The sequence below is a fragment of the Hyla sarda genome, chromosome 10 (assembly GCF_029499605.1).
Source record: "Hyla sarda isolate aHylSar1 chromosome 10, aHylSar1.hap1, whole genome shotgun sequence".
Classification (NCBI taxonomy): Eukaryota; Metazoa; Chordata; class Amphibia; order Anura; family Hylidae; genus Hyla; species Hyla sarda.
Window position 1 is genome coordinate 124,907,781 of NC_079198.1, and position 14,168 is coordinate 124,921,948.

Below are 14,168 nucleotides of genomic sequence, written 5' to 3' on the forward strand. Positions count from 1 at the left end.
TCTTGAAGCTCTACAAGAGAATGCCAAGAGTGTGCAAAGCAGTAATCAAAGCAAAAGGTGGCTACTTTGAAGAACCTAGAATATGACATTTTCAGTTGTTTCACACTTTTTTGTTATGTCTATAATTCCACATGTGTTAATTCATAGTTTTGATGCCTTCAGTGTGAATCTACAATTATCATAGTCATGAAAATAAAGAAAACTCTGAATGAGAAGGTGTGTCCAAACTTTTGGTCTGTACTGTTTTTTATGAACCCTTGGCATGGGTTTTTTCTCCTATAGTAGTCTTAAATTTGAATTTAAAATTGCCATTGTTCCTATTTTTTCTTTTGTTTTTTAATTCCCCCCATTCTTCAACAGACACTCTTGAGTCACGTGATGAGTCACATAAATGAATCACATGACTTGTAATTAAAGTTGTGTGTAATTCCAGTATTAAATAGGCTGAAAAATGAAAAAAATCAAATAAATAACCCTCCAAAAAACATGCATAAAAGGATCCCTTGTGGGTAAAGACGACTCAATCTACAGTAAGGGCCCTACTAGATGCACACTGTAAACAAGATCCCATAGATTGGCACTTGTGTATACAGAGTTTATTACAATGCCACTCACCGTCTAGCCACCCTTCATGCAGCCCTCCCTATGCTGTACTTGGGCCTTGGCGGCCATCACACGTAGGCCGCACATCTCCCCATGTAATAGGAAATGAGCGTTTTTGATTTCTTTCTTTTTACACAAACGAGCATTTGCTCAGCTGACCGCTGGCCCTAAGATGTCACACATATAAATCTTATGAATAGGCCATTGGTCTTAAAAATGAGTTCTAACAATGTTTTGTTATTATTCTTACTATACTTATCAGTAAGTACAATTTGTCCTAAATTGCAGAATTCTCTCACTTTTTGCTCTCCAGCTGTTGCTTAACTACATGCTGCATTTAAGGACAAATTGTGCAAGAATAATAAGTGTTATGTTATGCGCTCCGGCCGCACACTCTGGCCGTGAGCGCATGGTCCAGTTACCTGCTACTGCTGGTGGGGCTGGGACTCGCATTGCGGGACGTGCCTGCATGCGAGCCCCAGTCTGTCACTCACCTGGTGCTTCTCCTGCCCCCGCCTCTGCCTCTCTGCTCTGGCACGAGTGTCCCCGTCCCCTAGGGCACGTGCACGTCAGAGCGTTAAGATTTAAAGCGCCAGTGCGCTCATTAGTGTAATTCACCTGTGGCTCATTGATAAATTCCTCCACCCTCCTCACTTCCCTGTCGGATCTTTGTTGCCTTGTGCCTGAGAGAAAGCATTCCTGAGTATTGTCTTGCCAGGTGTCTGATCCTTTGCTCTGTGACTCGACCTTGCTCCTCTGCCACCTGTCTACTGACCTCCTGCTACATCCTGACTACGCTACTGTGCCGTCTGCCCTGACCTTCTGCTATCCTGACTTTGAGCTGCCTTATCCCTCCTTTGCCTCACATCTTCTCAGCCGCCTGTGTGGTCGAGTCAAGCCAGGGGTAGCGACCTGGGTGCCGCCTGCCACAGCAAGTCCATCCCGCTTTGCGTCAGGCTCTGGTGAAAACCAGCGGCACCTCAGACTCCGCTCCCTGGTACGGTCCGAGTCATCTGCCACACAGGTCCAGCGGATCCACATCCACCTGAGTTCTTTTCTTCTGAAACGTGAGTGTTACAATAAGAATACAGTTCTTTGTCATAAATCATAATACATTGGTCCTCAACCTGTGTCTCTCTAGGTTTTATGAAGGGTCAGAGTATGCTGAAAGTTTTACAAAATTGAGAGACTTAATATTGCAATGTAGTTTCTTTTACTTAAATAGGCCATGTGTCATTTTAACAAAGTTTGCATAGATCATTAATATAAGCGAATACAAGAAACTTTGTAGTATATTTTATTATCTTATTAGATTTATTATCTTAAAATGACAGGTACTGTTGTATATTTTTTTTTATTGCTTACTAGACAGTGTTTTCACTTGTTTTTTCTCTACTATAGTTTTAGCTGCTGCAAAAAAACATAAGAAAATAATTTTAAGTAAATGGCTGGTTACAGACCCCCCCCCCTCCTCCTCCCACCAAAAGAAAACTCTACTGAAGTTTTACCTTTATGTCTTCCAGGACCTATATTTTAGTGCTTTCATGTAAGAACTTTCAGGATAAGGTTTTTATTCTGTGTAAGCGAACCAACCACAACCCATTGGAATCATGGTATTAAAGTAAAAAAAAAAAAAAAGCAGCTAGTCTGCCCATAACTGTCCATTACATCTGTAATTCGGCACAACGAGTCTGCAGGGGAACAGTGGGGTGGACGAGCCACAGCGGGATTCGGAGTAGTAGGCAGCCTGGAATTAAAGTGGCTTGTAAAACAAGAGAGGTTATTAAAAGTGGTCTCCGAAAACAAGGTACCTTTTGACTGCAACAAAAAAGAAAAGAAAACTAATTAATTTTAAAGCCTGTACTAAAAATGCAAAAAAAAAAAAAAAGCCATGTTATGCCATCCTGAAGTTAGAAAGGTACACTCACGAGGCTCGGAAAAAAAAAAAACCTTCTCCTTCCCTGCGGCAAGAGTCACACCATCCAAAAGGAGATTTAATTAGTGAAATCTCACTAGGCAAACAAAATGATCCAGAAGACAATACTCATCTGGACAGGGGGTGCGATTACACACAGCCGCTCATTTACGACGCTCTACTTCGCTAGAATCCGTTCTGTGACTTTTATTGCTTACCTTTGCATACTGCACAATAATTTTTTTTTTTATTCATAAAAATAATGTTCAAGTAGGTCTGGAAACATCACCACTATTCTTACTTTCCACACACAAAATGCATAAAGGGAGTCTCCCAATCTCATAACCAAAACGACTGTATATCTAGGAAAGTAAAAAATAAGCAGAGCTTCACATAGGGCAGTATATCTAACACAATGGTAAATGTATATACACTGCTCAAAAACATAAAGGCAACACTAAGATAACACATCCTAGATCTGAATGAATGAACTAATCGTATGAAATACTTTCCTCTTTACATAGTTGAATTCGCTGACAACTAAATTACACAAAAATTATCAATGGAAATAAAATGTATGAACCCATGGAGGTCTGGATATGGAGTCACACTCAAAATCACAGTGGAAAACCGCACTACAGGCTGATCCAACTTTATGTAATGTCCTTAAAACAAGTCCCAATGAGGCTCAGTAGTGTGTGTGGCCTCCACGTGCCCGTATGACCTCCCTACAACGCCTGGGCATGATCCTGATGAGGTGGAGGATGGTCTCCTGAGGGATGTCCTCCCAGACCTGGACTAAAGCATCCACCAACTCCTGGACAGTCTGTAGTGGATGGAGCGAGATGATGTCCCAGATGTGCTCAATCAGATTCAGGTCTGGGGAACGGACGGGCCAGTCCATAGCATCAATATAGCCTTCATCTTGCAGGAACTGCTGACACGTGCCCGTATGACCCTCCCGTATTGGAGGGTCCGACCGCTGGGACCCCCCGCGATCAGACACTGTGGATAGGGGATAAGTGTTCTATGGCTGCAGTACTCCTTTAACTTAGGGCAGGTCAACCAAGCAACAAGTGAAACAACAGCAAGAAGGTTGAAGGGATTTTTACAGGCTAATGTTCAAGAAACTAAAAAGAACCATATATTAACTGTAGGATAATATTCGATCAGTTCATCGTTGAAATGTATATGAAAATTGAGAGTGAGTGTCTTCTCTTATTTTGTTATCGTTGTTGCTTTTCCTCTCCCACTAGGTTAAGGTAGGAATAAGGGCAACACTGGGTACACTGCTAGAACACAATGAATGTAAACCCTTAAACATGAACTACCGTAGCTAGAAAGCCAAGTCCGCTCAGCACTGATAAAATCCTTTACCAATAAAACTTATTTACATTATTCAGCTCCTCCGCACGTAAAGCGGAAAGGTTCAGAAATGTCTTTAAGCAGACACAAAGCGTGGCTGGTGGGGTTGTTTGATTTTCTGTTAAAGTGCCTTCCATCCTACCTTACAATAATGTGTGAGCCTTCTATACCACCAATAAATGGGATCCCCCAAGGTGCCGGGTCTCTACTCACATATCGATATTTCATTATTGTTGTTGGGCTTATCTACAGCTGTGTAAACACTGGCGCACATTACATGATCTGGGGTCAGAAGCAATTAGATTCCATAAACAGGTCTTGATGGAAACTCCGGGCCGGCTCATATGTACGAAGGGTTATTTAAGAAGGGGAACATAGGATGATGAGATTTAGCTAAAAGAGTAAAGTCAAGAAGTATTTTACCTCTTTTTACTACATACATATTACATAAGGTAAGAGCTATAGATGGACATTCTACTAGCTAATAATTATATATGTATTTCAATAAATAGCAAATTCTATTGCATAGGGCAATGTTTTCCAAACAGTAAGCCTCCAGCTGTTGCAAAAATACAGCTCCCAGCATGCCTGGAGAGCCTTAGCTGATCAGGACCACCATGGCAAAATATCGGGGTCCTGATCAGCCGAGATGACGGATGTAGGGTCCCTGCCTGCCTCCATGCTGTCCAATCGGTGACCCAAGTGTGCAGGCAGCCTCTACAAGTGGAGCGCCGATAACACTGATCAGTCCTATGGCACCGCATTGCTCAGAATTAGAATATTGCATGTAATAGTCTGCTAAGGGAACTAAAAAATTGTGGACAAATGTGAATAAGCTCCTTCAATAATGAAAGTTAAAATCAACCCCCTTTTCACATTTTTCAAGTAAAATAATGTAAACAAATATACGGTAAATATAAACATATGTGGTGTCCAAACTATTAAAATATAATAGTGATTAAACCGAACGGTGAATGTAAATGTAAAAAGAACCAAAGTTCAGAATTGCGTATTTTTGGTCATTTCACATACCAGAAAAAAAAAAAAAAAAGTCCAATCAAAATAAAAAATTGTAACAATAAAAACTACAGATCACAGTGCAAAAAAAATAACTCTCATACATCCCATACAAAAAATAACATACATCCCATACAAAAAATAACTCTCATACATGCCATACAAAAAATAACATACATCCCATACAAAAAATAACTCTCATACATCCCATACAAAAAATAACATACATCCCATACAAAAAATAACATACATCCCATACAAAAAATAACTCTTATACATCCCATACAAAAAATAACTCTCATACATCCCATACAAAAAACAACTCTCATACATCCCATACAGAAAAATAACTCTCATATATCCCATACAAAAAATAAAAAAGTTAAAAGGTCATAAGAGTATAATGTTAAACATACTAATTTTCATTCAAAAAGTTATAATTTTTTAAAAGTAAAACCTATATAAATTGGGTATCACTGCAATTGTATGGACCTACAGAATAAAGACGGCATCTGGTTTTATCAATTTCTTCCCACAAATAATATTTTTTTGTTTCACTGCAGATTTGGAGGTAAAATGAGTGATGTTATTACTAAGTAAAATTGTTGGTGTAAACAAAATCAAGCTGCCATAGGGGTCTGTAGCTAGAAAATTTAAAGGAGAACTCCAGCGAAAGTAAACTTATCCCCTATACAGGCTAGGGGATAAGTAGCTGATCGTGGGTGGGTCCGACCGCTGGGACCCCCCTCGCGACCTTTGGGACGGGACTCTCCCTGTTAGGCGACACGACCTCTATTCATTTCTATGAGAGTGCCGATGATGCCCGAGTGCTGTACTCAGGTCTTTTTGGCGCTCCCACCGAAATGAATGGAGCATGTGCCGCTTCTGGAGCACGCACTCCTCACTGAGCACTAGGTGGTCGCAGGGGGTCAGGCACTGGGATCAGCTACTTATCCTCTATCCTGTGGTTAGGGGATATGTTTATTTTTGCCGGATTTCTCCTTTAAAGCGTTATGGTTATTAGAATGCAAACATTTAAATCGTTGCATTCTTACGGGGTTATGCCAAGATTATAACTTATCTCCCATGCATCAGATAGGTGATAAGTATCTGATCTAAAGGGGTTAAAATGCTGGGACCCCCACGGATCACAAAAGCAAAGGTTCTTTATTCACTAAGTGAATGAAATAGCAGTATACATGCTCAGTCGTTCATCTATTCACTCTCTCTAGAAATCCTGAAGGGGTCATGTGCTCTTTTTCTACCCTCAATTGTCTGTTTTTCAAGCAGAACTGTCTTTACTATTGTGTGGTAGAGGGTGTGATGCAAAGGGCAGATGGCATTAACCCCTTGTATTCGTGACGCCAGGGTGTGGTTTATCCTCAATACCACCCGAAGGTATATCGCCGGATCCTGGGCTAAGCACGGGGGCAATAAAGACTCCAATGCCAAGTTACGGACAACGGTAGCTTTACTGAGGGTAGACAGTTGGTAAAGTCTCTACAGTTCAACCAGGGCCCAAGGAGGTGACCAGTGACTCAGAGACCTTAAAGGTTTGCTGGGACTTGTAGTAGATGGGGTCAATTTAATGCATGCCACGTTGACTCCACAAATGATGACTGTGACTGACTTGACTGATGACTGACAATACTGAGACTGTGGCTTACTTGTAGCTGCTTGTGACTGCAGACTGGACTTGAGGTCTCCTACGGACCAAAGAGTGACCGAGAAAAACAGGACTAGTGTAGGCGCCTGGACGATAAATTGCAGGAGAGCAGCAGGTAAAATAACCAGATGGGTTTATTCAGCATAGATGCAACGCGTTTCGCTGCGCATGCGCAGCTTCATCAGGCATGTCAGGTAGGGTAATCACACAGGTTATATAGCCGTATTGATTAACCCTTTACAATACTTACAATACAATAAAAGATGTAAAGATTCTTTAGAAATAAACAGAAATATATTACACAAATGCAAATAATAATAGCAAAAAGAAACTACATATCAAAGAAATAATCATAAATTATAACAATTTATTACAATACAAAAAGGTCTATTATCCTATGACTCTGGGTATACACCTAGACTAGACTGCACTGGACCTCAGCAGGAAGCAAGAGAGCAAGGAAAGAGAGCGAGCTAGATCCTCCCAGGGCTTATATGGGGGAGACTATCTGGGAGCCCATAGGCTACCCTTGGGTCATCTGGTCACTGGTACCTCCAGGGTAACAATCACATGACAAATCACATGACAACCTTCTTAAAGTTATAACACCTCTTTGCACATTTTATAATACAACAAATGGGTGAAACATATGTACATGGGGGAACAAGTGCAGGAGGCCCAGGGGACACTGCAGGAGGCTGCCTGACAGGGCAACAAGGGAACGGGGTAACACCTCCCGTACTGGGCCACCACAATTGGTCTTCTTGACCTACTTTGTCTAGATGTGGCAAAACTACAACTCCCGGCATGCCCGGACAGCCAACGGCTGTCACGGCATGCTGGGAGTTGTAGTTTTGCCTTATCTAGAGGGCCACAGTTTGGAAACCCCTATATTATACTGTACATTTATACCTAAGTTTCCACTACCCCAAGAAAATCTTATTTACCGTAAATATTTTATGTAATAAAATGTCATTTTTATTTTTTTATTTAATTTAATATGTAGTCGTAAGAAGCTGAATTGAAAAACTTATATTTCAGTGTGAAAAAAATTACGAAATATGATGGGTCGGAAATGGGCCGCCTCATAGAATGCAATGTATGTCCAAGCAGAATTAGCAAGAAGAATAGACCGGACTATTCGATCTGCGAATGCCGGAATCGTGGGCACAGTGCCGCAGAATTCCATTAAAAACAATAGGACTCTACTGAAGCGAATTTTCTGAGCAGAATATTCCTGCAGAATTCCGCCAGTGAACATAGCCTTAGATCGATGACAAAAACTTCACAGGTATTACACCGATAGCTCTATAGACATCCATACTGCATGGGAGATTAAAGGAGATGTCTTATACTTAAAATTACAAGAAAAACTTATCCGGAGAATAGGGGATAAGTTTTAGATCGCGGAGGATCCGACCGATGGACCCTACCCCCCGCGATCTCCTGTATAGAGCCCTGGTTCTCCCCATGAGTGGCACGTCATGGCCCCCACCCGAAGAGGAGGCTGCCACTTCCCCTTCATATATTTCTATGGGAGAGCCTTAAGATAGCCAAACAGCTCTCCAATAGAGATATATGGAGGGGGCATGGCGACCCCCACTTCGGGCAGGGGTGGTGATGTGCCGCTCCCGGGAAGAGCTCTACAGGAGATCACGTGGGGCCCCAGCGGTCCAACAACTCTCGATCTAAAACTTATCCCCTATTCTGCAGTAGTGTTGAGCGGCATAGGCCATATTCGAATTCGCGATATTTCGCGAATATATGGATGAATATTCATCATATATTCGCTAATTTCGCATATTCGTAATATTCGCGTTTATTTTCGCACATGCGAAAAATTAGCATATGCGAAAATGATCATATGTGAACATTCGTACGCCAGTTTCACACAGTAGTAGTAGAGTCTTCTTTACACCACACAGGCTGGAAGCAGAGAGGGATGATCACTGTGATGTGTACTGTGAAAAAAAAAAAACCAAAAAACCCGAATATTCGTAATTGCGAATATATAGTTCTATATTCGCGAATATTCGAGAATATGCGATATTTGCGAATAAAATTTGCATTGCGAATATTCATAGGCAACAGTATTCTGCAGATAGGGGATAAGTTTTTCTGTCATTTTAAGTATGAGACATTTCCTCTAATATCAATGTTTAGTCTGTCCTAATAAAGTCAATATAACTCCACAATGGTTTCGTACCAGACAGACCCCATGATAGATCCTCAGGAGACTCATGTGATGTCACTTTCTGCAAAACAAATAATTAAAGAATTCTGAAAACCTCCGTCTGTTAGTAAAGAAGATCTCATCTTCAGAGTTCCAGCTGTACAGACCACCCACACAGTCAGGATACTAAAGTGACAGAAATCTGGATACAAAGTATCACTACATTATGTGTGGGTGTAAATGTTACTCATGGGTTCACATCTTTCCAGGAGACAGCCAGGGATTTCAGACAAATGTTATGTCACCGAAACTAAAGAAAAGTTAATAGAAGAAAACTTAAAAGGAGCACTCCAGGATCTAAAAACCTATCCCTTATCCTAAGGATAGGGGATAAGTCTCAGATCACGAGGGGTCTGGCCACAGGGCCCCCGGCCGTCCGCAGAAGGGGGGGGGGGGGTGTCAACTACCGCACAAATCAGCTACCGACATACCCCCACAATGTAGCACTATGGCAGAGCCGGAGATTGCCGAATGCATCAAATGTATTGAGGGGGCGTGTCAGCCGCCACTTTGTGCAGTGGTCGACGCGCCCCCTATCTGCGGACTGCCAGGGACCCGTACAGGAGATTGCGGGGGTCTGACCACTGGTCCTCAGGATAGGGGATATGTTTTCAGATCCTGAAGTACTTCTCTAAGAGTAAATAAATATTTGGAAATAAACAAATAACCTGCCCATTGAAGAAGAAGAAGAACTGGAGGGGAAAAAAATAGCTTCTTTCACTTTTGAAAAGGCCTCTGAAAAATGAAAGCAGCGATTTGATTGGTTGCTATGGGCAATTCAGCAACTTTTCCTCTGGACAGGTTTTGATGAATCTCCCCTATAGTAGTTATATACCACGCCTCGAGCTTTATCTGTATACTGCTGCTATGTCTATGGATCAGGATATATAGTAGTTATACAACTTCCCTCCAGCTCTATTCGTATACTGCTGCTATCTCAATGGGATCAGAATATATTATAGTTAAACACCTCCTCTCCCAGCTCTATCTTTATACTACTGCTGCTATCTCTATGGTATTAGGATATATATAGTAGTTATATATCTCCCCTCCCAGCTCTATCTGTATACTGCTGATGCTCTCTATTGAACAGGATATAAAAAGTTTTATCTCCACTGAGGCTGAGTTTACACATTGTAGCTTTTGCTGGTTTTTCAGTTGTTTTTAGTGCTGTCATTTTTCCATAATCGCTGGAAAAATTTTGCTATTTTACAGTTGTAAAAAAAAGGTGTTATTGTTACCTCAATTTTGGAAAATCAGAGCAAAAAAAGCCAAAATGTTGTAAAATTTCAACTCCTGCATAAAGACTTCAAATCTTTATAAACATCTCATTTGTACCGTAATTATAGGTTAACTCACTTTTGCCTCATGGCAACATTTCTCTAAAATCCCCACCTGGATAAGATAACGCACCAAAACTGCATATAATGTGAACTGACCTCAACCTGCTTATGAGTCTTATCAGTTCACCTGGGTGACCTCCTGCACCAGCAGCTTAATTAGATGACCAGGTGCAGTAACAAGACTTCACCCCTTCTCTCTGCAATGCCAGGACATTTATGGGGAATGTAGGCAGCATAAGAAATGATATGAGTGATGGAATCGCAAACCAATATGGTTACAAATCCATGCCTGCCACAGCAGTTAAAACAGGTAAGCACAAGGCACACAAGAACCTCAACAATAGCTGCACTTTATCAGCAAACAAAAACGTTAGATAGTCATGAACATGGTCCAACACAGGTTTATAGGATCCTGCACAATCCAGATTCACACACATAACAAAAGGCAAATGCTACATCAAAAGAACAAAAAATAATAATTCTTCCTTATGCATCATCAGATTCTGAATACACTAATAAACCCCAAGAGTCCAGGATGGATCGGCGTGGGAGATGTGACTCTCCTGTGTTATCTGCACTTTCCATCCCCCTAGTATTTAGTTTATACCATAGTATAAAAACACATTCCCAGCATCATGGTATAAGTAACATAGTATTTTTATGAATAACAGAATAAATCCTGCTATTCCGTCTTCTCCTCTTTGTAACCATCTCACAGCCGACCTATGACTCTGGACTGGCTGATCAGGAGAGCAAGTGCTAGTTTAAAGTAGAATTCCTGATTGGTTAGCCTTTTTGTAAATAGACCTGGCTTAAAGGACAACTGCAGCGGTATGACACTTATCCTCTATTCACAGGATAGGGGATAAGTGTTTGATTGTGGGGTGTCCGACTGCTGGGACCCCCCACGATCTCCCTAACGGGGCGCCACCATAAGCACTCATGTGAGCGCTAAGGCGCGTAGCGTCAACCTAGAGGTCGACGGTGATGCCCCGTCTCCTCCCCGTCCCCATACAGTTCTATGGGGGAGACGGGGAGGCACGAACGCTGCCTCCACGCCTCTCCCATAGAGATGTATGGAGGAGGCGTCCCGGCAGCAACGTCATGCTGCGGCTGGCACGCCCCCTGCACGGGACAGCCGCGGCCCCGTACAGGAGATCACATGGGGTCCCAGCGTTCGGACCCCCCCGCGATCAAACACTTATCCCCTATCTTGAGGATAGGGGATAAGTGTTTGTAACGCTGCAGATGTCCTTTAAAGGGTACCTCTCATCAAATAAACTTTTGATATATTTTAGATGAATGAATGTTGAATAACTTTCCAATAGCATGTTAATGAAAAATATGCTTCTTTCTATTGTATTTTTCCCGATCAGTCCTGTCAGCAAGCATTTCTGACTCATGCTGGAGTCCTAAACACTCAGAGCTGCCAGCCTGCTTTGTTCACAGCCAAACAGGCTGTGAACAAAGCAGGCTGGCAGCTCTGAGTGTTCTCCTTTGTGAACAAAGCAGACTGACAGCTCGTAGTGTTTAGGACTCCAGCATGAGTCTGAAATGCTTGCTGCCAGGACTGGTAGGGAGACCCCTAGTGGTCATTTCTTCAAAGTGGAAAATTAAATAGAAAGAAGCATATTATTTAATAACATGCAATTGTGAAGTTATTCTGCATACATTAATCTATAATATATCAAAAGTTTTTTTGATGAGAGGTACGCTTTAAGCAGTGTGGTGCAGATTATAGACAAGCACCTATCTTTTCTAAGCATGTCCACTACTGTCTGGCAGGTAAGTACTAAAGTCACTTTATGGTGGAGAACCCCTTTAAAATATATTATGCTATAGATGTGGGGGAAATGGGTAGTTGTAGGTGATAAGATTTTTTTTGGTAGGACAAGTCTATGGCATCACAAGAATAATAACAGGTAATAGTACTGAGTGTTGAAGCCACAAGATCAATAGGTGTGCCACCAAATTTTCATTATTAAAGAAACTTACAAAATACATCACAAAAGGACATTGCTACAACTGGTAATCAGTAAAACGACAACCATTAACTTACTGTGCTCAGCGATGACTGGGGGACCACATGACCTTGTCTCTTAAAACTCAGGTCATCTGCAAGAAAAGAAGCGAAGCGTCATTAGTGATCAACTCCAACACCGACATCATCTGCAAGGTCGGCAGCTTCATTATTCCTAACCTGTAAATCCCTAATACACATTCCTCCTGAAATCAGAAGAGCGGTAAAACCTGATAGCACCATAACTAAAGGGGTGCAGAGGTAGCAGTCACACCAAGGCCTATCGGCCCCAAAAGAGACCAATAATATAAATCCAAACGTACTACAAAAAAGACAAAAAGGAGCTCTCCATGGTGCAATAAATAACATATGTGGAAACGCTAGTGATAATAGAGCACTTACCAATGTAAGTTGTGCAAATGCCAGCACAACTTGGATGATAGCATGAAGCAGATCCCTCTGCTGCCACTCCACAATAAAAGCAATATAAAAAAAAACAATGACCTCCAGACCAGTGGATAGTAGGTAAAGATGAGCGAACTTACAGTAAATTTGATTCGTCGCGAACTTCTCGGCTCGGCAGTTGATGCTTTTTCCTGCGTAAATTAGTTCAGCCTTCAGGTGCTCCGGTGGGCTGGAAAAGGTGGATACAGTCCTAGGAAAGAGTCTCCTAGGACTGTATCCACCTTTTCCAGCCCACGGGAGCACCTGAAAGCTGAACTAATTTATGCAGGAAAAGTCATCAACTGCCGAGCCGAGATGTTTGTGACGAATCGAATTTACTGTAAATTCGCTCATCTCTAATAGTAGGGCGCTGAGGGACCAGGCAACAGTTGAAGCAATCAGCTTTATTCCCAACATGCAACGCGTTTCGCGCTAGTGCGCGAAACGCGTTTGCATGTTGGGAATAAAGCTGATTGCTTCAACTGTTGCCTGGTCCCTCAGCACCCTACTATCCACTGGTCTGGAGGTCGTTGTTTTTTTTATATCAATAATATAAATGGCACATGGGGCCCCCGATTTTGCATTGGGGCCCAGAAGCTACAAATTATCCCTCTGCAGAATGCACCATACATTTATCACCAGTAGTGGAGATGAAGACCTAACCAGAAAACCGAATAATAATTTGGCTAAGGATACGGATACTTATAGTTTACTTCTTCCACAAACAATGCGTTTTATATCGGAATCAGATTCTTCGTCAGGCAAAGGAAGACTTTGATTGAGATTCAAAACGAGTTGTTTGTTCTAAAAATCAGGGGGAAATTTATCTTTTTACCCCCAGTTTTCCTGGGCGTACATCATGTGTACCTTCCCCAAATTTATCAGAGAGGTGTACGTTCTTCATAAATAGCGAAGTAGCTTAGATGTAGACAAGTGAGGTCCTGGCTGAGGTGAGATTGCGATAAAATTTGAGTGTGCGCGTCAAAATTTAGCAACAATTTAAAAATGTGCAGTCTGATAAATGAACAACGATTGCAAAAAAGTTAACATGTATTGAGTTGTGTTACATTGTCCGTATCCACACAAACAACTCATAGACAAGCTTTCCCTGCCTGATAAAAGTGCCAGGGAGGGCATTCATTAAAGGGGTACTCCGCTGCTCAGCATTTGGAACAAACTGTTCCAAATGCTGGAGCCGGCATCAGGAGCTTGTGATGTCACAGCCCCGCCCACTCATGATGTCACGCCCTCCCCCCTCAATGCAAGTCTATGGGAGGGGGCGTGACAGCTGTCATGCCCCCTCTCATAGACTTGCATTGAGGGGGCGGGGCGTGACGATGTCAGCAAGATTCATCGTCAAATTCTATCTATTCTCTTATCCAGATGGGCCTTGCCCATTAGACAATAGGGCTGGTTTACACTACTAAATTTCTGAGTGGAATTCCACTCGGAAATTCAGGTGCAGCAGAATCTCATTGCTGGCAATGGGATTCGCCTGCACAGTGCATACTATGATATTTCAGCCGCAGACTTTCTGCCACCCAAAGAATTATCTTTGGCAG

The 14,168-nt window shown here is 42.0% G+C and overlaps 1 protein-coding gene across 8 annotated transcripts in view; it reads right to left on the bottom strand.

The window, feature by feature from the left end:
- PKNOX2 (PBX/knotted 1 homeobox 2) overlaps positions 1 to 14,168 on the bottom strand; it is a 430,049-nt gene that overhangs the window by 309,173 nt on the left and 106,708 nt on the right. For 7 of the 8 annotated variants that reach the window (XM_056544248.1, XM_056544254.1, XM_056544256.1 and 4 more), the window contains exon 2: positions 12,202 to 12,257. The gene's annotated coding sequence lies outside the window, so the exon portion shown is untranslated. Of the gene's footprint in view, positions 1 to 8,772; positions 8,822 to 12,201; positions 12,258 to 14,168 lie in introns of all 8 variants that reach the window. The other variant, XM_056544250.1, reaches the window with a different exon arrangement.